This window comes from Lepisma saccharinum, chromosome 3, assembly GCF_977018435.1.
Source record: "Lepisma saccharinum chromosome 3, izLepSacc3.1, whole genome shotgun sequence".
Classification (NCBI taxonomy): Eukaryota; Metazoa; Arthropoda; class Insecta; order Zygentoma; family Lepismatidae; genus Lepisma; species Lepisma saccharinum.
In genome coordinates, this window is record NC_139231.1 from 28,294,083 (window position 1) to 28,318,709 (window position 24,627).

General features: G+C 38.2%; 1 protein-coding gene across 5 annotated transcripts in view; it reads left to right on the forward strand.

The window, feature by feature from the left end:
* The window catches only part of LOC145984948 (von Willebrand factor A domain-containing protein 5A-like), a 124,639-nt gene that overhangs the window by 82,110 nt on the left and 17,902 nt on the right, over positions 1-24,627 (forward strand). Inside the window, exon 13 of one of the 5 annotated variants that reach the window (XR_014441380.1) lies at positions 7,154-7,540. The exons of the other annotated variants lie outside the window; for them this stretch is intronic. The gene's annotated coding sequence lies outside the window, so the exon portion shown is untranslated. The remainder of the gene's footprint in view (positions 1-7,153; positions 7,541-24,627) is intronic. 5 annotated transcript variants of the gene reach the window in all.

Below are 24,627 nucleotides of genomic sequence, written 5' to 3' on the forward strand. Positions count from 1 at the left end.
TTTTGAACTGAATTACCCTTGCATGGTGGTTACATTTCAAGGTGAACAACTTTGTTACGTTTATTTTTTCTGCAGGAATATTGTACAAAATAGCTACCCAGGAGCTATTTTTTTAACAATGTTATAATACGTAAAATTTTTGTTAGGAGTAAACAAATATATATTCTTTGTAGAGAAAGAGGATGTCTTTGCAATAATTTTCAACATAAAAAACATGCCCACATACTGAAAATTCAGGTGTTTGTAGCTAGTTTTTCCAACAAAAATTGTGCTACAAGTCCATTATTAAGTATTTTTTAGCCTTTTATAAAATATTTTGAGTGCTGAAATCCTCATTATTTCATTAAGTTTTGTGTAAAATTTGAGAGAGATCTGGTCATTGCTTAAGGAGAAAAAAATAAAATTTATGCAAGGGTATCTTGTGCTGTGGGTCTCAAGAGTTAAAGGCAACCAAGATTTAGTGAAATTTCGAAGATCTGTAAAATGAAAACCATTTAAGATACAGTGAAAAAAGGTCAGGGGTTTTCTTTCAACCATAAGGGAAGAGTGTACACCAAGTTTCATTGAAATCTGAGATGGTGGGTGACAAAATCGTTGTTTTTTAAAAATTTTTTTATGTGGAATGGCCCACAAATTAGTGCCTCAACATGGCTTTACTTTACAACTATTTTTAATATGCAAGATAGTATTATATATATTGTGTTGCATCTGAGCCCATATTGCTGTTATCTTTAGAGAGCCATACTACACAAATACGGTAAGCAGTATTTGAATGTTATGTATCAATTTAGTATGTCATGCGTAGGTATTTGAAGCTAGGAATATGTACCAATTAACTAAAATAATGTTGCATGTCATGAGACAGCATTTTGAAATGAATGTTTACTTCTCAGCATCTTTTCCTATTCTTTGGCAAACTTTGGTAAGTGGCTTTTCTTTTACTTGTTAACGATCATAATATAATTATGTACAGATTATAAATAATATAGCAGTAATATTTTTTGTGGTAGCAATAACTACCGGCATTAATTTTTGCAAGAAGTGAAAGAAACACAACGTGTGAAGAATTCATACAATTTGTAGGATCCTGCAAATACAGGCATCCGCAGTGATAAAATATGCACAAAATTTGCATGTGAAGAAATGTGGAATGCCTGTTTTTTTTTTCATTAAATATATCGTTGTGCTAAAATATTACTGAATTAGATCAGAAACATACAAAACATGGCAAAAACATGGAGGCAGCATGTTTGCATTACTAATTTGTGTCTGAATGAGTGAATATCAATAACATTTATTTCCCTGTCCCTCCAATCTCTATTACTGCCAGATTAAGATGGAAGCACTCCATGAATGTACAGAATGGTTGCCCTAAAATAGATTTGTTGGCAAAAATTTGTTCTCCACTGTAACATACCATTAATCTACTTTTTTTTTTACATCTTTCATCAATTTTTTTTTAATTTACCATAAATTTGTGTCCCTTCCAATGACCATAGCCATTCACAAGTCTATATATATATATACACACACAAGGATTATGACAGACGCATCAGCTTTATCACTCAAGACACTATGGTGAAACAGTTGTTACACTTAATAGCAGTTATTCATTCTTTTATTTTGGAGCTAACGAATGAATAACTTCTATTAAGTATAGCTTGTTTTGGGAATAAGTACTACATTCCAGTTAAATTAGTACCTCAACAATTATTATTTCCAACTTTCGATCAGCTTGTCTTGTTTGTGCTGTTGTCTACAGTAGTACATGAAGAAGCAACACCTCTGCAAATCAAAGTCTAGAATGTTACGGATTTTTCAGTAATTGTAGTACAAATGGTTTATATGGAAAGGTGAGCAGAATATTGCATACTAGGCCGTAGTCAACACTGGTAGATATTTTTCCAAGGTCTGGAGATCTTGCAGAATCCATTAAAAATGCCACATAACACTTTAGCAGTTTCAGAGTGTAAATATCCTGGAAGTTATGCAAAATTTCTCATTACTTTCCTATCAGCTTTGTGGGGGAAAATGGATTTTGTGGCTCAATAATTATCTTATGCGATATTGTGAATAGATTAATGCAAAGGTAGATTGATATGGAATAGTTTCAGGTAGTAACTGTACATTTAAAAATTATACATATTTTGAACTATTCTAAATTTCCAAACTTATTGGAAGGTATTTGCAAGAGTATTGGCATTGGTATCAGTATCAGGTCAGAGTGGTATCATATCAACCTATTGTGTACTAAACCCTGGAGAGGTGGTTTATGAGTGAATTGGGACCCGATACCAAAGGTCATGCTTGATCCCACCTCCCCAGTACCTCTCATCATCCTCTTTATCATCTCATAGTAACACTTTCTATTCCTGGAACCATGGGTACAGGAATTTCCTGCCATTTTTTTTCTTGTCTGGTATTTTCCACCCATTGTGCCACTACTTGCATAATGTTCTGTACTAAAGTGACATTTTGTTTTCATGCTTACGGTCTCTGAATTTGTCACACAACTCTTAGACTAATATAGTAGTAGTGTCATAAGAGACATGTTTTTTAGAATCTCATGTGATTTTTCCATGAAGGTTATGTCTCCTGATACCCACGTTTATAAAAAATCATGACTTTTCAGAACATTTCTTTTTCATTCTATTCTACACACACTAAATCCAAAATCAATCATTTTCATCATATTCCTCTGTTTGGTAAGACATTATTCTTAGCCAACTAGAGTGAAAAATGTATTTTCAAAGTTTTTTAAAAATTATCTTTAACATTTTTTTTTCAATTAATAGAAAACATGGACATTTTTACTCTGAACAGAAATTATTACTTAAAAAGAGAATATGTTTTGGATAATGAGGATGTATGGTAAACCTGATTTTACCAATTCTGATACCTGATATTGTACTAATTCAGTATGTAACCGTATATGTTCCATGAAAAACCTGAATGGTTCATTCACCACCTCAACTAATTTATGTACAAAGGTCGGTCAAAAAGTAATGCACAATCCACTGTAGCTTAGAAATGGTAAGGACTAGGAAAATTAAATTTTGTAGGTAGAAGCCTAACCAACACCTAAATAACATAATCACAAACAAAGAGGCCAGAGTTACGCGCAACGGACATAAAGTTGCATCACAATACCGCATGTTGCAATCATGACGGTTCATGATCATGCAATCATCTAGGATGGACATTGGTGCCGCAACCCCCCATACAGTCCTGACCTAGTGCCATAAGATTTCGATCTGTTTGGGTGACTGAAGGCTCATCTGCGTGGAAAACAAGTTTGGAGATGACGAGCTCATTGCGTGTGTGAAAAAGTGGTGTAAAAACCAACCTCAAGAGTTTTACGAACATGCATTCATGTCATGGAAACAAAGATGGCCGCAGTGCAGTGAAGCACATGGATCATGCATTGAGTGACATATCCAAAGGACCAAAAGACCAATTCTTCTGCCTACAAAATTTCATTTCCCTAGTCATTATTATTCCCAAGCTACAGTGGATTGTGCATTACTTTTTGACAGACCTTTTTAACTAGGACACTGAAACATGATATCCCTTGGAAGCAAGAAACTGCATCAAGACATTTTCTTTACCAAACACATCGGTAGAATTTTACACTAAGTAGCAGTCTCTAGAGAAATGGCAGGTCTGTAAAATTATCAGCTTTTGCCTCGATCAGTAAATACCAATTGGTACTAGTTGAACTTTTATTTTAAGCTGGTATCTATGGCAGAGTGGTCAGTGCAACATGCTACAAACCCAGGAGTTCTCATTTCAAACCCTGGGTAAGACACTTCAGTCTTTCATGTTATATACAGTAGTTCATAATTCATCATTGCCGCAGTTGCAGGGTGGCTACTCACCGGGAATTCCTTGAATTCTGGGAATTCTGTGTGAATTATTGGGTCAGGGAATTCTGCATGAATTCTACGTAAATTTTTTGCCGTACGTAGACGTGAAAAATTGCGGCAACTTTTATTAATCCAAGTCCCATTTAATTTATACATATGTATTTATAAATGCTCTGGTTTTTCACAGTATAGCTTTTATTTTTATTGAGGAAGGAAAAGAAAGCCGCAGGGAAAATAAAACAGAATTCTCTCAATCTGTTAGCTTTGTTACTGTCATTTGCAGAACAGTCTATCTGACAGATGAAAGATTATTACAAGATAAGAGAAGTTCTTGTACAATTAACAAATTTTCGTAGATTAGTATATCCCGTAACATCTGTTACTTGTGTTTGAAGATGTATTTCGAATCTGAATGTGTGGAATTGCAAATGTAAACTCCGTGCTTAAAGTAAATATTGTAAATATATGTACAGTTTAATTGAATTGACTCAGAATATTTTGATACATTGGAATCAGACAGACTCTTTATATTGTTAATATATTTGTGTGTGCATGTGTGTTGATGGTGAGATTCGTAATATGTTTATATAGAGGAAACCTCTGCTTGTATACCCTTGAATTTTTGGAAAGTTCACCTTGAAAACCGGGAATTATACTTGAATTTTATTATGGTCCTAGAGTGGCCACCCTGAGTTAGCATAAGACGTAAAAGAGAGACATGAATACCCAAAATAGAAAGTGATTATTTTAATCTCCTTTGTATTAATATAATAATATAGATTTGTAAAGAATCTGTACAGTCCCAAATAAGTAAAGAAAATGCATGATTAGAATAGTAGAAGTAATAGTTAAGGCTGATCTCAAACCACCTTTACCCAATACCCATGCCAGTACTATTACAATACTAACATGAATGCATGAAATAGATAAATACAGCTGTTCAAATTATAGCCATAAATTTGCCAGAGCTTTCCTTTAATATATCCCAAAACAGGGTGGCTACTCTAGGACCATGATAAAATTTAAGGATACAAGCAGATGTTTTCACTATTTCAACCTTATGTATTACTGCCTCTCACCTAGGGTGACCAGACGTCCTCTTTTATCCGGACATGTCCTCCTTTTTAGGTGTCTGTCCGGCATCCAGGCAGATTTCTTGGAAATCGGTAACTGTCTTCATTTTTTTGGAAAGAGTATAGCATCGACCATAGCAAATGTGCTACATAGAGAATGCTTCCACACATAACAATCATCATTTAAGGCATATCACTTGGGGTGCATTGAGTATTTGAGCAATGCTCACCTAGCATCTGGGAGCTGAACACTATCACTTTTCCAACTGAGTCATTAGTAGGGTGCGGATTTATAGGCACTACAATCCTCTGAAATAGGCAGTCAAATAGGCACCAAAATGATGAAAATAGGCACTTAAAAATACACTAAATTTAGAAAAGGTACGAAAATAGGCACCCTAAAATTTAAAAAAATGACATTAAAATAGACAATGAATATGAACTTATTTCAATTTTCTTTTTCCAATGCACAGTTATACTGTATTCTAGCACTTCAGTTTATACATAAAAGTGGGCTAACAATTAACAAACTATTAATACTCTTTTGATCGGAATTCACATTTGCGGGGAATCGTCAATTAAAGTAATTCTCACAAAAAAAGCTTGTGCTAACGACGAATTTAAACAATTCATGAAAGAACAATTTGCACCTTTGTTAGAAAGAAAATATTTTATACAATGTTCCAATTGAAACCCTCAAATCTGCCGAATTCCACGTTTCAGGCAGTACAACATAAACAAAGCCTTCCATTCTTCAAGGTAGGGATAGCCAAAGGAACATAAAAAAAGGTTAAACATGCAAAAATTGCAGAAGAGCCATTTTTTGGCACGATAAAGCAAAATAGGAATTTATAGGCACTATAAATATGCATTTTCGGACTAGAAATGATATGATGATTTTGATGAACACCCATGCCCAGGCCGAGATTCGAATCCGGGACCGCATGATGGCAGGATGTCGGCCAGTTCCTTTTCGAGTTATACATACACAATACAGAAACTCAGTGAGAATTTTGATTATTTAGTACTAATATTTACTTTCATGCAATAACGAAGAGAAAGTGTAAATTCAGTAATCATCTTGCAAGAAAAGGATGGAAGATATGAATATGAGATAAAGTGTAAGGTGGTTGTCAGTTTCCCCTGCTGTTGAAAGAGTGCTAGAAATGTTCGTGGCATTAAAATTATATTTCTCCACCCAATCTAAACCATCCAAAAATTCAATTCTGTCTTTGGAAATAAGTTAAATCGAATCTTAGTTGTTACATTTGCATTTATTTTTAGGGATATTTTATTCTAATATCCAAGAATTAGAAAAGGAGTAAAATTCTGTGCTTCAAATTGTAGATATTCTTTGTCATTTGTTAAATAACAGATTAGAAGATTCTTTCTTTGCTTAGAGGTAAGAGGAAGTTATTGAAAGAGATCACCTGAAAAGTATATATGAGCAAAATGTTAGTATATATTTTTTTTTATTAAGTTATGAGTAATGGCAAATGTTTTGCCATTTTTTGTGGTGTCATCTTTTTTGTGGCTTTGTTGTCCTTTTTCGCCATGCTCTCCTCTTTTTTGAAAGTATGTGTCTGGTCACCCTACTCTCACCACCCACACACACAATCACAAGTATGATAAACTATATAAAGGGTCTGTGTGATTCCAATGTATCCAAAAATTCTAATTGAATTAAATGGTATACGTATTTAAAATATTTAATTTAAGGCACAGAGTTGACAATCATACATGTCAGTTAGATTGTTCTGCAAAAAAACACTACCAAAGAAAACATTGACAGAGATCTGTTTAGTTTTCAACGCAGCTTTTTTTTCCTGATCATAATAAAAGCTAAACTATGAAAAACTTGCCTGTATAAAATTTAATGGGATTTGAACTAATAAAGGTTGCAATTTTTCATGTCTGTGGAAAAAAATTCACACAATTCCCAGCATTCAAGGAATTTCCGGTGAGTAGCCACCCTGAAAATTGACATCTGAATATTAGAATACAATTTTTCTCATATGTTACAAAATCAATGGAAACCTGGAGTTTTGCGTAACTTACAGGATATTTATACACCTCGAAACTGTGTTGCAGGACCCTGAGAATGATCCAAATGCCTGGAAAGTATCTGTAAATGACAGCCAGTCAATACTAGCCCTAGTAATAGATTCTGCTGCCATTTTTCACCCACTGTACATGTTCATATTTTTCTCTCAGGGATTGCTTCTTCGTACACATCCTTTGTTGCTGTAGACAGATGCACAAACACTGCAGGCTACAATGAAACAACATCCTGCCATGTCCCAAATCAGCTTGCTTTTGGATGGACGTTCTGTTCAGCGGCTCTACATGATGATATTTCCTATGAGGATTGTTGCTTTGATGATGATTTCATTTTACAAGAATGTGAAGCTTCAGTGAATTCGGGTATTTCGTATGTCAATGCTGAAGAAAAATGTGATGAGATGCAAGATAAATGTGATTTTGCTGATGAAAGTAATCCTTTGAGTATATTAATAAATTTACAGCATTTTGATGGCATGCTTCATGTGGATGCCTTTCTTCTTTCTATAATTAGGACAGATGAGTATACTTTTATTAAAGGTAAGCTTCTACTGAATCTTTTTTTAATGAGCTAATCCAAACATTCTGAAATCAAGAGGTTTTAATTTATTAGTGATAGCAATACCCATGATAGCATAAATATTTTAGTGATTATTATTTTTAACTATATAAATACGTAGCAACAAAAATTTATGGTAAATAAAAATTGACAAAAGTGGTATGTATCGAGTGAAAAAAAATTCTGCATTATACGGAAAGAACAGAAAAATGGTTGAAAATTCTTAAGCCACTTTTGTTTGGGGTATCCATTTATGAATATATTTTAGTATATAAAAATGTTTCCTATGAAGTTTGCTTGAAATTAAGAGACATATCCCATTTTAAATTTGAGGTACCACACCAGTCAGGTATTGTGTGTGTGTTTGTTAAAGGGGGGGGGAGCATGAAATTAAAAAAGCCATAATTAGACACACTGACACTATGGAATAGATTTTTGGTTTTCATTAAAAAACCGTAGACCAAAGAAAAATTATTTTACCAAACTTGTTTCGAATTAAGATACCTATCAAAAGGCATTACTCAATCCCCTTTTCCATTTGCCAGTTACCCTGCCAGAAGTATGAGGGCTGCTGGAAAAGTTTCTGCAATCAATATGAAAAAAGACGTGAAATTCTGGGAATGGCTTTATTGTTTTTCAAAGTATTCGCCCTTAAGATCGATACAGTTTTGCATACGCTCAAACCAATTTTGAAAGCATTTTTTCCACTCTGAAGCTGATACCTCAGAAACTGCTGTTCGGATTGTGTCAACAGCTGCTTCAGGTGACACAAGTCGCTCACCATGCATCTTATTTTTCATGTGTGGGAACAAAAAGAAGTCATTAGGTGATAAATCAAGTGAGTAAGGACAATGAATCATTAATTCGACATTTTTACTGGACAAAAGATCAACAGTTTGGTGTGCTGAGTGGGAACTGGCATTGTCATGGTGAAGAATAATGCGACGATTCAGGTTTGTTTTATGCAATTCATTGATGATCTCTGGCAAACAAATTGTTGTATACCACTCAGCATTTACAGTCCTTCGATCTCCAAAGCTATTGTTGCCACTTGTCCGGTAAAACCGAAGAAACAAGCAATTATTTGCAGTACTCCTCGAACGAACAACTTTTGTTGGTTTCGTCTCATTTTGAAACACCCAAACAGTGGATTGCTGTTTAGTTTTGGGTTTGTATGAATAGATCCAAGTTTCGTCCCCTATAACGATGTAGTACACCAAATTTGGCTTGCCTCGCGGTTGAATGTTTTCGATCATTTTTTTACACCAATTTAGACGAGCCTGTTTTTGAGCTTCGGTCAAGTTGTGTGGGATCCAACGGCTTGAAAGTTTCCGTACATTCAGATGACCATGCAAAATCTTATGTATTGCTTTCATGTCAATGTTCAAGGATGCCTGAATTTCACGGTATGTCACATGCCGATCTCTCTCAATCATTTCACACACAGCATCAACATTACTGGGAACAACAGACGTGGAATTCGGAAAACCAATTGTACAACAGTCCTATTGGATGGTGCTTCATCCCCAAAAGCCAAATGAAGTCGCTTGATGCATTGTTTCGGTGTTAAACTACATTTGAAATGATAAAATATCATTGCCCAAAAGTGTTCACAAGAAATTTCACTACTACTTCAAAGTGCTGTGAAAAATAAACGAATAGGCTTAAACAAACAAAGATAATTTAAACATAAAAAAAGGTCTATTCTTCCGGTTTTTATAAAGCAGAACACTAGCTCCACTGTTGGTTGTAGTTTGCAGAAACTTTTCCAGCAACCCGGGCTGTACCAGAAAAAAAAAGATAGTGTGGAAAGCAGAGGAGCTAGAATACTTACTGGACGGACAGTGGTATGTAATTTACATCAAGAACCCACAGAACAATACATATTTATATTAGAATATCATTTATTTATTTTTGCTCCCATTCGAGGATGGTATGATTTGTCAAACCAAGGGGCACGAGTACCCTTGGCCCCAGTGGCATCTCGTGGCCTCAAATTTGGCCGGGGCTTATTTTTTAAAGAATTGAAAATATAATGACAATTCACATGAATTACAAAAAATAGGTATTTTTTTCTTCTAGATTACAAAACTGGACTTACTTTTTTGAAAGAATTTAAAATGTAATGACAAATTACATGAATTACAAAAAAAAGGTATTTATCTTCTTCTAAACTGCAAAACTGGACTTATTTTTTTAAAGAATTTAAAATATATTGACAATTCACATGATTACAAAAGAAACAAAGAAACAGGTATTGTTGTGAAACATACCTTTCTACGAACGTTGACTCCTGTTCTTCTGCTCAGCAAATTTTGTTATTACTTTTTCGATGAAGCCCTCTATGTTTGAAATGTATTCTATCTCTATTGTAAGCAATTGCCAAGGCATTTGGTCTGTCTTGTCCCATTGCATTTCTTAAGCAGGTTTTAATACTCTTCAATGTGCTGAAACATCGTTCAGATTCAGCTGTTGCCACTGGAGTTACTAAAACTATGTTTGTCATTTTTACTGTTTCTGAAAAGGTACCCTCTAAATAATTTTAAATAAAAAATGAATGCAATCCACTGATAGAGTTTGTTTTTCAACTCTTCACTACAATAAAGAACACGAAGTTCTCTTTTTAGTTTTCCCTCTTCTATGAAGGGATAATAAATTTGGGAAGATGCCTCTGTTTAAAGATTGTCCTCTTTCATTATGTCCTCATAGAGCAAGTTCATGTCGACCAAAGAATTTTAAGCAATCGATAATTCTATTTAATATATGCCTATTTTTCCGGACAAATTCATTGTGTCTTGTAATTGACAGCCTATGTCCTTCATCAATTTGTGTTCGAACATCAACCCTGCCAAACTCACTCAAACATAGCAAATGAAAGCCACCAAAACACTACAGAACAACACACGAGATCGAACGCGACACAACGGAAGTAGCCCCGAATCAGCACTCAAATCCATTGCACTCTCCCCTCCTCTCTCTGCTAGCATGTGACCTTCACTGTAGCGTAGGTGGGTGTAGGCCACACCTTCCTTTGCGACTTACCCCGGAAAACGATAATTGACATCAATGCCGCTAGGAGCGCTGTCGTATCCATTGCAACAGACGATGGATTTACGTGCGTAAATATCGCCTTTTAAAAGACTGTGTGATAGTTATGCATTATGGTGATTGATAATTACGTGAATACGTCCGTTTTTCTTTAGGGGCTAAGCCCCGGAAGCCTTGGCCCCCTCTGGTGTTGTCACTACCCAGAACTAGAAAACACCATTTATCCTGTATAGGTATACAAACTTATGTCCAGACAAACTTTCTGAAGAATAAAATGGAAAGTGCACGCTGCATGTTGTTAGAAAAAAAATGTTCTGGTTAAATAGCTCAGTTTTCATTCTGTATTCATTACTCCCTGTCTTCCACTGAATTCTGCATGATAACCCTGACTGAAAGAATAACAACTCTTACATTTTCCAATGAAAATTCAAAGGATCTCAACAATCCCCCTGGATAACAGTAACGACAAATATAATTTCTGAGGAAAGTTGTGTGATGCCAGGGGTCCTAGGGTCAAATCCCAGCCTGGGCATGAGTGTCCCTTTGTCATCATCATCATCCTTCACTGTTTCCTACCTCTGGCTGCGTTGGCTTGGCTTCGGATTGGCATTGAAGCAAAGCCTCTCCATTGTCTTCCACCAGTTATCTATTTTCACGGTGTTCCAATCTTATCCTCTTCTAACACTCTCTGCTATCTGCTCTTTCCACCGACATCTTGGTCTCCCCCTTGGCCTTATTCCCACTCCCTGTGCATGGTAAGCTATTACTGGTAGTCTTCTGCATCCATCTTCTTCATCTGTCTAAACCATCTTATCTATGCCTGATCTATCCTGTCCTGAAGCTTCACAACACCCACTGTCTGTCAGATCTCCTCATTCCTTATTCTATCCCTTCTAGTATTCGCCAATATACTCTTAAAAATTTCGTCTCCACTGCCTGCATCTTTTTATCCAAATCTCTGCTTCATACATAATTATTGGCACATAGTATGTGTTATATATTACCTTCTGCATTTCATAGGTACATCTCAGTTCCATATTAATCTTCGAACACTTTGATATAGTCCATCGTCCATTTCTCCTCTTCTGTTTACCTCCTCATCTATTCTTCCACTTCTCTCAATTATGCTTTCTAGATATTCGAAGCTCTCCACTACCCTAAACTCTTTCGTGTCCATCTTTATTTTTGGTGTTATCAGCACTTTGCTCTTTTCTGCATTGAATTTCATTCCTGCTCTTCTGTTCCTCATTCCAACTATCAATCTGTTTCTTCTTCCTTGTTCCCCCATATTACTAAGTGATCAGCAAACAACAGGGCCTTCATCTCTTCCTCTCCTATCTTCTTCCCCACCTCTTCTTTAATTGAATCCATTGTAATTTTGAAGAACAGTGGGGAAAGAGCAGCACTTCCCTGTTTTAGTCCATTACTAATACTGAACCACCCTGTTCTTCCCACTGGTGTCTTCACACCTCTCTGGTTGGCCTTGTATGTACTCTGCACTCCACACACTATGTCTTCCTCGAGTCTTTCTCTCTTAGAGCTTTCCAAATCTTTGTTCTGTCCATGCTATCGTATGCCTTTTCTATATCTGGGAATGCCATAATTAAATCATTTCCATACTCATAATGCCTTTCCTGTAATTACCAATATATAGTCTATTGTTTTGTTCATTATTCAAACTGTATCTTGTGATTTTATGGCTGTCATGTTTCTTCTTAAACCAGCTATCACCTACTAACAGTCTGTTTCTCTTACAAAAGTCCAGTAGCCTCCTTCCCTCCTCATTTCTGTCCCCATCCATCTGCACCAAGTACTTCCATATACCATTTCCTGTCTCTTCCCACTTGTGCATAAAAATCACCCATCACAATTTGCCATTCCTTTCCTCAGTGTTCTTCCAAGTCTTCTTCAAATTCTTCTTTCTCCTCCCTTGTACATCCTGTTTGTGGGGCATACACTTGAATTATTTCTATTACTTTTCCTCTTACATTCATTTTTAGTTTTAATAATTATCATTTACTCTTTCTACTTCCTCACTTATTCCACTTCTGACTACAAATCCAACCCCACTTCGTCTGCCCTCTTCAGTCCCTGCCCAGTACAGTTTATATTCTTACCTCATTTCATTTCTCCTCTTTTTTTCCATTTTGTTTTGCTCATTCCAAAGATGTCGATCTGTCTTCTCTCCATTAGATCCACAATTTCTTCAGTCCTTCCTGTCAGTATTCCAATATTCAATGTCCCTGTTCGTAGCCCGTGTCATCTCCAATTTCCAGTCTGGCTTGCCTCTTTCTTAATTCGAATTTTTTATGTTTTCGCCTGTCTGGTAGTCAGGCCTGTCACAGCCTACACCTGAGTGGTGGAGTTACCACCTGTGGGTTCTCAGGTACACCCTTGTTTTTTGTCAGGGTTCCAACTCCCTTAGCCTTTCTGGATTCCTCCAGTCCCAGAAGGCAGTGGCGGCAAACACTTTTATGGTGGTGTTTATTCGCCATGACACAAGGCTGTCAATGGGTACGAGGCTGATGTACGAGGGAGATTTTATACAACAAAGCTACAAGCGATGTGTAGCTTGAGAATTTCAACAATCAAATGCAGGCTTGAGTGGCCTGTCATGCTTCTATGGTCTTAAACGTTGCTGCTGATGGCTTGTTCCGAAGCATCATGTGTCACTTAGGTCTGAAATCTTCCTGAAAGTAGTTGGGGGTATACTGCTCTTAGGAAAGCATGGTGCATCTGAAGTCATGTTGCAACATGACATGTCTGATGATGGATATTTGAAGGTGTGGGGAAGGAAGTGCTACTTGACATAGGTATCTTGTTTCACAAATCTGCAATGCAAACAGGAAACTTTGATTGCCATGTTTCTGATTTATTTCTGTAATATTTTGTAAAAAAGAAAAAAAGATGTTCACCTTGTGGGGAAAACCAGCATTTTGTATTACTTTGTGAATAAAATTGATGCATATTTATCACTGGGAATGCCATTTCATGCAGGATCCTAAAATGACACCAGTTCTTCACATTTTGCACTTTTGCACATAGCAAAAATTCATTGTCTACAAATAAGTGTAGGGGCCTCCCTGATGGCACAGTGGTAGCGTCGTCGCCTTGTAATCAAGGGGTCCCAGGTTCAATACCCAGAGGCACAAGTGGTTCGGATCCCACTTTAAACTGTAGGTCCAGTCCCGATTAGCTTTACTGTGCATAAAGTGGACTTAAAGCACCAACTCAACAAGAACAAATAAGTGTATTCCAACAAAACACTGATAAAACTCTTCTTCCTTCAGGAAAAACTTTTAACTCTGGAAAGCCTGGAACTCCAGAGAATTTGTTTCTGATAAAAGCCAAGAGATCACCAGATAAATATGGACACACTGCAAAGTAACAAGAGAAATATATAAGCAATTATGAGTCACATGCTATTACTAACAAAACATTGACTAGTAATATGATTTTTACACAGTATGTATTGGCCTTGAATTATGGGACCAAACTTTGGATTCAGCATGAATTTGTTCATGGAAGTTAAAAAGTCTTGTCTACAAATAAGCGTATCCTAACAAAACATTGAATATTTTTTTAAGTTGTTTTTCGGAAGGTTCTCAAATGTCAATTTCTCTTCCACATAATACACCCTGCATTCTTGCACATGAAGTTCTGGCACTTTGATTCACAACCAGTATAAAGTTCTGTGTGGACTTGTGTTTGATTGTCCTTTCATCATTTTTATCATATCACCATTTATCTTTGCAATTAGCCAAAGTTGGCAGAAAAGTGAAACTTAAAATAATTATCTGTGAATGAACATTGTGTAGCTAAAATGAGTAAAGTAAAAGGTAAAGTTCGCCATGAATATAGCACCGTGCGGTGAAGGCACATTTAGGGGAGACGTGGGGGAGGGTCCCACACATTCTCAATCTTGGCCATTTTGGAGGTGGTGTGTTCAGCACCATGCTCTGGCCACCTTTACCCCCCAGAGTTGCCCTAAGGTACCCATTGATTTGAGGCTGGGTGAGCCCCAGAGCCGCTTTATGGCAGGACAAGACTGGAAAATTCCAACCTTAGGAATCGAACCCAGGTCTCCCACATGGCAATCAGACACCCTACCAACTACACCCCGTTGCTCTAAATTGGCAGCTGCATTAATTTTTTTACCATTACATAACTGAAGGTAAGAATACTTGAAAGAAACTAAAGCAGTATGCTAGATTGTTATGGAATAATTGTGACAACATGTACATCTTAACTTTACATCATTCTAAATTTTGCCACAGTAAACATAGTATTCAGAGGAATTCGTTAAGTGTATTGACATCGGTAGGAAGTCATGTTGGTCCAAACCTGATTAATATATTATTTAATTTGAAATTGTTGAGGTGTAATGGATGACCTTTTCCGAAGAGAGCCGAATGCCAAGGTCACTTCCATGTAGCACACCCTGGACTGCATTTTGTTCTGGCAATATAATCATAAATTATATTGGACTCTGCCAATATACTCCTCTGTGAGGGCTTGTGTGCTGTCCATGTGTGTATGTGATTGTTCCTTCATCTGCTTCATCTTATCACTAGGGGCATGCATATTTCGTTTTTGACAAAAAAACGAAATTTGAAAAAACACATTGTAGTGTTAATTTTTTATGTTTTTGAAAGGTGTGAGGTGCATTTTGTGACCATATTTTGTCACGAAATAATGCGAAATGAACTGTAAAAAGCGAAATTAACTCTTAAACACGAAATTCAGGGTTTATTCACCGACGCGACACCTTCTGAGGTCTGAATTATCCTGAGAGTTATGCAATTCCCGGAAAACTGATTAATTCTGCTGTTAATATTGGAGAAGCAAAAAGGGACTCCTTTACACAGAAATAAACTTAATACTCTGATAATGTGCTATTAGAAGTGAAATGTTAATTCTGTGGAATAAGTGTAGTTTTTAAATCAAATTTAGGATTATTTTCACAATTTTAAAACCAATATGTCTTTTTATATACCACTTTTCATCCATTTTTTCACCGCTATAACACCGATATTTTATTTTATTTACCGCTTTTGAACCCGAAATTGACTCCGTTTTTGTACCGAACTTTTGCTTTTTTATTTACCAAAAATATGTGCCTCTACTTATCACCAATCATCCTCATCTTCACAATTAACCAAAAGTGGCAGAATCGTGAGGTAAAATTAAGCACGTCAATCAATAAAATTGAATTTGCTAAAGTTGTTTGCATTTGTATCACTATGTGTAATATTTTTATACAAGTGCCATCTGTCGTGGAATGCATAATTGTCACAACATTATAACTGTATCACGATATTCGCTTTCTGCACTGTTCCTGCAATTAAAAACTGAAGGAAAGCAACATGCATGTAGAAAAGCTTACGAGCTAGAATTTCAATGAAATTATACCAGGTGCAATGTTTGTGCATTTTGAAGTTGTGGATGAAGAGGCAATGCGTGCAAGATAGAAACAGTAGTTAATAATTATTTGAAGTTGAGTGGTCAGAACTCAAAGAAAGTTACCAGTACTTACATTGCTTTTATAACTTTTTTTTCAAACTGGATTCTCAGCCTTGGGAATGACAAGGTGTAAACTTTTGTTTCATATAATGTGTGTATCTTGAGCAGTTCTATGCTGTTCAATATTGTGCTGAAAAGCATCACTTTCAGAATATTAGTTCAGAAACTTTCAATTAAATTTTAATGTGGCATTAATGTTAGTATGTTCTGTTTTAAAGCAGCAACTGTTAAGGAAAATGAATCCGTTTTTCATAAGGAATTTTTGATGACAAACAAGGGAATATTAATAAATAACAGGACAGTATTATAATTTAGCATTTAGTTGTGGTTCAACCAAAGATCAAATGCATTTTTTGACATTCTTTGTGAATTCTCTACCATTGAGCTGTCAAAAATGCTATATAGTATAACCCTGGCTCCATAGGATATTTTATGTAGCCACTCGGATGAATAGGAAAATACTTTTGTAAATATAGATTTTATGATTCCACTGTAATTCAACTATTAGTTCCTTCAAACTACAAGTGCCATAATATTTTTTTTTTTGAATGTGACACATTGACCAGTAGTGTGTTGGTATTGACTACCATAAGCATCTCGGTGTAGTGGAAAGTTTGTCTGCAGCTGATCTGACATTACAAATAGTGCATAACATTGTGTACAATTTGGTATGATTCATGTGCCCTTGTTTTGTGAAGTAAATTTCTAAATATTCAGTTCCTTTTTAGAGGCAAAACCCATTATTCTCACTAAGGATATGAATAACTTACGTAGATTCATTGAAGAATAATTTTGCCATTTTAAATTCAATTAGTAGAATCATTGTTTTATATACACCTCTAAATTTTATATTAGGTAGTTGCTCTGCTTCATAAGAAAATCATATTGGTTCAACACTGATATATACATACATGGGTACCAAAGTAATTTGTTTTTACTGGCACCAATGTTGCATCAATGTAAAATTTGACAATACAGATAATATTAGTGAATAAAGTGTGTGTGGGGGGGGGGGGGGCTAGAAGAAGAAACTGCATATTTGGATATTTATTTTGCACAAAAATATGTGTGAATTTTGTTTTTAAATCCACGTAAACAATAAGAAATTAACCTACTTAAGTACAAATGGATTAGTTTGATCACCTTCCATTGACTTTCAGATAATCTAGCTTTTATTGTGTTGGAATAAGCTAAGTTCCTTTTAAAGTTATTTCATATTATGACAAACCATACAATGGTTTGACATGTTTTTATGTTTGTTATGAAAGCAATGTAAGTATATCGTTTCATTTGCAGAAGTATGTAATTATTGAACTCTTAATGTGATTCATGTTTGTTTCTTGCAGGGATTGCCTCTTTGTACACTTCATTTGTTTTTGCAGACAAAAGTGCAAGCACTGCAACTGGGAAAAGATTTGAAACAGTAGCTCGAGAGGTACCAAGTCGGTTACCCATGTATTATTATCCTTGTATGGATACAAGCGTTGGAACTTTTGTGGTTCACGAATCTTGTGTGTCTTTTTCCTCCTCAAATCTGCCAAGATTCTGTGCAATGAAGAAAAGGAAAAAGAGAAAGCATTTCATTTCAGCACAACGATTAACATTGACATCAGATATGAGCGTTGAGAATGTATCTATGAAAAATTATGGTCTTGCTGCTCTGATAGAATTACAAATGTTTGATGGTCATCCGCGAGAGAGACAAAGAGACAGACAAATGAAAATGAAATTGAATGACTTCGTCTACACGGCTGGTCCAGGGATACGTGCCTCCAGGTTACGTTGCCGAATAATAGGAAGGATGAACCTAACCTACTCACCCACTTTGGGCTTGATTGAACCTACGAAACGACCTGGCTATGCAACCTGGACACACCTATCCCCGTGCAGCTCTACGCTGTCCTCCAGTGACCATTAACATGGAGGATGTCCCCAATAGACCAGCATCCATTCCAAGGAGTGATTGCTGGTTTATCATAGGGACTTTCAGCCTATTTATTCCGGAGCGAGAGGTACGCTTCCCGGACTTACCCGCCCAAATATGAATTGATAAATCAAGATGTTGGAAAGACACATTTAATATTCTGATGTTATTACATTTAACTATGCACAAGCACTACACAAACGTATAAGATTATTTTTACATGTGAGACCAACAACATGGGTAACAAAAGCATTGTACTTACATATCCTGCTTCCACCTCCTCACACATGGGCCTTGAAACAAACACTTTTCACTCCAACTACAACTGGGGAGATTTTCTGTGACTTTACACTAAAAATATAGCGGTATCATAAGTCACATGGGTATTGGCTTGCACATGGACTGTTTCAGGGAGCTATATCACAAAGGATGGGCCGAATAATCCTGGATGCCTTTGGATACTAAGCATCATGGTTTCCTGAAGACTCATTGTCCCCACCATGTGGTATTGAAAATTTCCGAATTTTCATGTATATTGGTTCCATGCACTTTAAGGCACTTTAAGTGCTGTAATTCGTCCATATTATACACTACTGGACTATTTCCAAGCACTTTAGTAGCTATTTCACATGTTTTAAACACAATGGCTACTCCATTGTCCTTTCTCCACTGGCCTACTCTGGCCCAAAACTTGGAGCGATGTCAACTGCACCAACTCTTTTCACCAAGTGGAATCAAGATGGCTTCCTCACATGTTAAAAGCTATCACAGTCTCATTGTCTGGTAGCCACGCCCATGAAGCCATCTGATTGGTCCACAGCACTTTGGGTTACTTGCTTTCATCAAGTACCTTGAGAAGCCCAATAGATGGCAGTCCAGTCAGGGCTAGTTCCCCTGACTCTCACCAGATGGCTCTGGTGCTGTGAGACCGATTGTCTTTTGTCCAAAAACATCGATTTTTTGATGTTTTTGTGGTTTGTTTGCACATATAATTGTGATTTGCAGTTATTTTCAGGGAAAGCAAGTTAATTTGTGCTTGCATAAATTTTATCCTGAAAATATCTGTATTAATAAAATAAATTGCATGTAAAGCACCATGTGCTCTCTGAATTCTGTTTGTCCACAAAAGGCTGTCTTTTTGATAACCAATGAATTTTGGTCTGGGGCTTATTATTTACTTAATATTTTGATGTTTTGTCATACTTTTACTAATTAGGCCTAATTTCTGTTAATCTTAACATATCTGGGAATGTCTATTCCTATTAATTTTACCTGAATTGAATTGGCCTTGTACTTTGGTTGGAGTGGAGTGCTGCCTGTATGTATTGGGGATGTATACCCAACCTTTGGTTGGTTATACATATCCCGGGCCCTCGGGAAAAGAAAAAGGATACGTGAAACGGATCATTTTTCTTTACCCTTTAATACACTATACCCAAATACATACACAAAAATATTTATATACACATTGAATCATTATAACCACGCTGGTCCGAAAAGAACATATACATGAAAGAAAAATAAATTTGCAATTATTCTTATCCGTCACTTGGATATATGTTTGAGATATTGTTCTGTCCGATATATTGAACGATTTCCTAGACGGTATATACATGGTTAATATAACACACACTTAAAAAGTTTTCAATAGATGATCATGTTATAATGTCTGCTTTTTGTCGCACTGAATACAGTTTTTGTACTCGACCTGAGCTGCATAATAGTTTTTAGATATGTATCTAATGTCTCTGCCCCTCATTCACTTGAGGGTGCAGAACCTTCAAGAAATGTTCATCATACACCTTTGTATGATGTCCACGTTTGGTCACTTCACAATTGTTCGTCACTATCTCCTTATGTGGAGATCCCTGTCGCCTGGCTGTCTGTAACTTGCGTTGCCATCAAATGTTTTTGTTCTCGCTTTGCAGAACAATGCTTCGACCTGGCTGTCCATTGGGATTGTGACCAATCTGTGGAATATACTCCTTGTATGAAGCCTGTCGGATTGTCATGGTGGTTCGTTTCTGGATGTCAATGTTCGAATACGAACCCCTGACACACTCCCTGCTTCCTCATATTGCTGGAACGCTGAAAAGATTGTCTCTGGTTCCTGGCATAATATGCTTGGGGGTCTGCTTCTGCCTATGACACCATGCACTTTTGTAGGTTCGCTCCGGGGTTTTGCGGTGACACTGAGGGGGAGTTGGAGTGATGTACTCACTGGCCCCACTTCACACGCAGGCTTTGATCTTACCCTTGTTGGTTTTGGGTTGTTCCTCATAAACAACCCTATATGTTTGGGGGTGCTTGCATATTTCTATAACCGCTGACCCTGGTTTGGTCGAACCTAACCCGTCGGTAGTGCAAATACCCAAAGATTGTTAAACAATATTTTGCTTGATTGGTAGTGAGTGATCTAGCATAGATTTACACTCATAGGGAAATAAATCTCTATATGATGGTTGGACTCACTTTTGTGTCCAACAAAGAAATGGCCCTGGTATACAATAATGAAATTACCCTTTATACCACAATGAAATTGCCTTGGCATATAATACTGAAATAATACTTTTGTATACATGAATGAAATAATACTTTTGTACAAAACAACGAGATAATACTTTTGTACACAACGATGAAATAATCTTTTGTATATGACAATGAAATTGACTTTTGCATACAATGATAAAATAATCCCTTACATGATCTTGACATAAAATTTTTCTACCCTATGTACAAATGGGTGAATGTCACAGACCAGACAGAACCTCATCCACAGAACCTCTGACCTTTAACATATATTAATACTAGTGTTCAAATAATGTGTAGCTTTTTCTCCTCATCTTGTACCTGTTGTACACTCCTATCCGTGCGTCTTACCCTGGATGCGCTAGAGGGATACCAATACCTCTTATGCGACTAATACTATAGCGCAGGAGCCGTACCGTCGCGTACTTCTCTCCTAGGTCCTACTGATATCGGGTTTAGGAAGAAACGTAGAGCTGACGAGCAGACATCTACAGTTTCCATGGGGAAGTATCACAAGGGTACGAGGGTGGAGCCATTTGTGCGCAGTTACTCGTCTTACCAACAGACAAAGCAAGTCGTAGGGAAACGGCTGCACCCCGTCGGGATTGAGGTTGAGTCCTCGTTGAATTCAGAGGCCCCTTGGCTTGAATTAACTTCTTTGAGGTACTCTCGATGCTAACACCGGATGTAGTAGTCTGAGCATCTCAATGTAATGACTATACACCTTAGAGCTACACCTCCACAACTTCATGTTATTGACATGTTGGTTGGGTAGGCTCTTACCGCTAACACAATGAACAAGATTAAATATGTTATCTGTCACCTGATCACTACAAACTAATGGACCGAAGAAGGTGTGGAACAATTTGTGGGTCTGTCCCTCTAGAGCTTTGCTTTGGAGATGGGATTTAAGAAAAACTAAATCATACACTTTGATCACAGTCCTGTTTTGCTGTGATTCATTTACCTTGTTGTTGGCTTTGTTTCGCCTTTCGGCCGTCCGGGATACAGCCATGAACAATTGCTGATCCCATTCGGTTCGTTCACCTGTAGGAATATGAAAGTGTCCCATAACGGGGTTCCTGAGTGAAATGCTTGGTCCTAACTGGGGACCATTGTCTACTATGATTCTTTGAGGAAGTGAAAAATGTACAAAACATATATCAATGAGTTTCCTCACTATTACATTCCATGCTTACTAACCGAGTAGGAATTGTTACACCCTGGCCACCATCACCCCCAGCGAGAATAGCACAGGCTAGTTTCCCGAGGGTTGCTCATAGGGCAGAATGGCATTCATCTCGCTCTGTTGAGATCCCATTTGTCTACCCTTGGGTGTGTGACCTGGTTTGGTGAACCATTTTACCTCATCGAGTGCGTTGAGTATGGTATCCATACCTCGTGGGCTGAAGTGAACCAGGTCGGGTCTCATGTTTTGACCGTAACCCATGGTTTCTTCGAACAGTGACATGTTCATTTCTTGGCCCTTATGCACAAATTTCGATGAGGAATCCAGAACCCTTACATTGCTATTATCATCAAGGGATAATATTTTTGCAATTAGTGAGTCATACATGGCCCAGAACCTGTGTCGGTTCTCATTGGCTAACCTGGGAACTGGTGGAGGAGTCAGAACAATGACCTTCTGAGCACCTTTCCTCTTTAGGGTGTAAATGATATCCTGGAGGTTCCGGAACACCTGGTTGGTGTCCTTCCCTCGGAGCATATCATTTGTGGATACCATTAATAACACATTCTTATGTACACACTTTTCCCTTCTCAAAGCACCGAGCAACTGCGCTGAGGTTTGTCCAGATATGCAAAGTCCGATGTGGTAATTACCATCACTGTCTCTTTGGACAGGATACCCGAATTTTCTTTGCGCAAGACGTGACAACATTGAATCACCCACTGCCTGATACTGATTTATCAGTGGAGTGTGCTTGCATGAATCTGAACATTGTGGGACAGGTTTAGGTTTGGCATCGCCCTTCCCCACGTCAGGACGTTGCCTACCTAGTTTCCCTGGTTGTGCACATTTGGATGCACCTCAGCGAGATGCTCGGAAGACCCGTGTGAGCTGGCGGAACTCTTACGTTGGAACATTCCACCTTTTCTCCGGTCTACCTTGGTTCTGTTTGGGTACTCCTTAGGCCGGGAGCCCCTCGCAGATTTGCACATGTGAGCGTCCTCCTTTTTGGATGAACCGCTCGCTTCACCCTGACCACGACTCACATAGGTCCGGTTAATGCGAGTCGTGGTTTTCCCGTAATTGGGTCGTGCTGACCTTGCAACTTCCCTCTCAGGATATTGTGGCACTTGCACACTCTCATACCGAAGTATGGAGTTGGCCACCTCCTGAAGAGAGACGAAGGGAGCCAGGATTAACTGGTCCTTCAAGCTGCGCGGCAGCTGTTGCACAACGTGGGTGAAAACCTGGTTGTCGGCGATTTCTGGCAACGCAAGCCTAATCATTTTGACTTGGCGCCAGAAATATTTGTGCACTGATCTGTGCTGGGATGGGTTGTACCTTTCATTGAGAGCCTTCGCAAGGGAAGAAGCTCTCCACCCATCCCCTTGGAAATATGAGAGGAACTGCCTTTTGAAATCCGTGTAGGATTTGAACTTTGGTTCGTTCCTCTCGTACCACTGCCCTGCCTCGTCCCGTAGACAGAACGAGATTATTTGGAGGGCATCCGCCAAATCTACCTCCAGGAGAGTGAGATCTCTCTCAAACTCCTGCATAAAATCGGAGGCCAGCCTGTTCCCCTGCCCGTTAAAGGTTGGGAGCTGTTTGAGATCAGCAAACCTAACCCTAGGTTTGCTCTTGTTCCTCCTCCGGTTCTTCCTCTTCCTCTGGCTGCGGATTTCGGCGTCCGAGCTTTCGGAGTTGGACTCCGGGGAGTTACCAAGTGGGTGGTACTTGTTAGGGGGAGACACATAGCCACTACTCTGGTCAGAGCTTTCGTAACCCTTAGGTCTTCGTTTGGCTTTGTGCAAGGCATGGTGTACAGACACATTCCGTGCAGGTGAGACGGGCATGGTGGCTGACGTAAGTGGAAGGGCGGACTGAGTTATTCGTCTCTCCATCCCTTCCAGGCAAGCAAGAATCCTCATCAGGCTTGCATCGTCAGACCTTTGTTCTGCTGGCAGCTGCTCCTCACCAACCCTTTGTTGTGAGGAGGTGCGCTGCTCAGTGACTTGGCCCTCGGAAATGCATTCATGCGATCTGCGGCCTTCCGCCTGACAGTTCGGCATTTCCTTCCTCACTTGCTCGAGAACCCTGTTCTCGATCGTGACCATGTGGTCACTGCAAGTGAGCTCTCTGCAAATGTTTTCTAGGGCATCTAACCTCCCTAGAATCTGAGCAGTGGTGGTCTGGTTGTCACCGCTTTGCACTTCGCCAACGAGTTCCCTCAGTTGCGAAATCTGGCCCGACACTTGTGTAAAATCCCTTTCTAACCTTAACTCTAGGTCATTACACTGGATCTCTATTTGGTTAATTCTTGTGGTATTGGACGCTACTTGCTTAGTTAACAATTCTGAGGTCTTCGTGGTGGCATTGTGGATGGAGTCCAGTCTGGCCTGGAATTCCGTCCTTACGGCTTCAAGTTTCCGATTTACTTCCGCCGATGCCTTGACAAATTCCCTACCCTGAGCATCGAGTTTCTGATTAACACTTTCAGAGACTTTCGATTGCTCTTGGAGCATTGCCACAATGAGGTCAAGTTGGGGGTTACTACTGGTACTTGCGGGAATCCACGACCTGCTGGCCGTTCCAACGACCTTGATCTGGTATTCATATTTGGGGAGTGCCGGTACTGAGTCTCATAATCTTGCGATCCGCGAGAGAGACAAAGAGACAGACAAATGAAAATGAAATTGAATGACTTCGTCTACACGGCTGGTCCAGGGATACGTGCCTCCAGGTTACGTTGCCGAATAATAGGAAGGATGAACCTAACCTACTCACCCACTTTGGGCTTGATTGAACCTACGAAACGACCTGGCTATGCAACCTGGACACACCTATCCCCGTGCAGC